Source organism: Mus caroli, chromosome 9 (assembly GCF_900094665.2).
Source record: "Mus caroli chromosome 9, CAROLI_EIJ_v1.1, whole genome shotgun sequence".
NCBI classification, from domain to species: domain Eukaryota; kingdom Metazoa; phylum Chordata; class Mammalia; order Rodentia; family Muridae; genus Mus; species Mus caroli.
Window position 1 is genome coordinate 50,058,530 of NC_034578.1, and position 1,864 is coordinate 50,060,393.

The window sequence follows — 1,864 nt, forward strand, 5'->3', positions numbered from 1 at the left end:
CCTTTGAGGATATGTGCTTACTGCTTCTGTGAAAGTCTGGCTTCTTATCCTTTTGTTTTTCACTCAAATGGCACCTTGTCATCATCATTCTGCCTCCCCCACCCCCACACACCCTGTTTATTTGGATCATAGTATTTTCATACTTTAAACTTATATTGGCGGCTTCTTCTTCTCCTTCTTCTCTTCTTCTTTTTCTTCTCCTCTTCTTCTTTCTTCTCCTCCTCTTCTTTTTCTTCTTTTTTCTTCTCTTCTTCCTTCTTTTTCTTATTTTCTTTTTTTTATTTTTCTTCTTTTCATCTCTTCCTCTTCCTCCTCTTCCTCCTCTCCTTCCTTCTCCTCCTCTTCCTCCTCCTTCTCTTTCCTTTTTACCTCCTCCAATTAGAAAGTAAATAATGAGCTAGGCTTAGTGGCGCACACCTTTAATCCCAGCACTCGGGAGGCAGAGGCAGGCAGATTTCTGAGTTCGAGGCCAGCCTGGTCTAAAAAGTGAGTTCCAGGACAGCCAGGACTATACAGAGAAACCCTGTCTCGAAAAAAACAAAAACAAACAAAAAAATTAACTACAAAGAAAGTAAATAAAGTTCTTGAGGACAAGAATACCTCTGCTGGCTGGGTGGTAGTGACCCACACCTTTCATTTCAGCACTTGGGAGGAAAAAAAAAAGGCAGGTAGATCTCTGAGTTTAAGGCCAACGTAGTCTACAGAGTGAGTTCTAGGACAGCCAGCGCTACAGAGTGAAACTCTGTCCCCCCTCCCCCCACAAAAAAAAAAAAAAAAAAACAAAAAGGAAGATGGAGGAGGAGAAGGAGAAAGTGGAGGAGGAGGAGAAGGAGAAGGAGGAGGAGGAGAGAAAGAGGAGAAAGAAGAAGAGGAAGATCTTTGCTGCAAAATTTCTAAAATGTTTCCAAATAGACACTCATAAATATTTGCTCATTACCCAACTCTGAACACTTATATGTTTCTTCTTTGTTTTAGCCCTTTAATTGCTTTTAATTGTTTGTATGTTTGAGACAGGGTCACAGGTCGCCCCAGGCTAGATTCAGACTTGCTATGTAGCTGAGCCTAGCTTTGAACTCCTGACCCTTCTGCCTCAGATTCCCATTTTCTGAGATTACAAGCATATGTAGCCACACCTAGCAGTTCTCATAGTTTCAAAGTGGATTTCTTTGTCTTTCTAAGTTCATAAAATTTATGTCTAATCAATTTTCCCCCTGAGAGTTATAACTTACTGCTTTTCCTTTTACTATATTAACTAATAGAACTATGACCATATGAGAGTATACAGGTTAAAGTATATCTCTTAGTTTTGTCCTTAATTGATCATTACTAATAGATGAAACAAACTATTCCTCATCACACAAAGTAAATGCCTTATAAGGCTACTGAGGTTTTCTTTTTTCCCCCCTTTGGACAGTTAGTTGGGGTTTGTTTTGTGCTGGTTTTGGACAGAACCTTGCTAAGTAGTCCAAGCTAACATCAAATTCCCGATCCTCTTGCCTCAGTCGCCCAAGTTCTGAGGCATGTTCCACCACACTTACTAGTAAGGATGATGTAAGACAGGTTAGTTTTAGCCAAAAAGCCATCTTGGATTTTAGAAAGAGCTTTTTTTTTAAAAAAATTTTTAATATTTTTTATTACATATTTTCCTCAATTACATTTCCAATGCTATCCTAAAAGTCCCCCATTACCCCCCCCCAACTTCCCTACCCACCCATTCCCATTCTTTTGGCCCTGCCATTCCCTGTCCTGGGGCATATAAAGTTTGCAAGTCCAATGGGCCTCTCTTTCCACTGATGGCTGATTAGACCATCTTTTGATACATATGCAGCTAGAGACAAGAGCTCCGGGGTACTGGTTAGTTCAT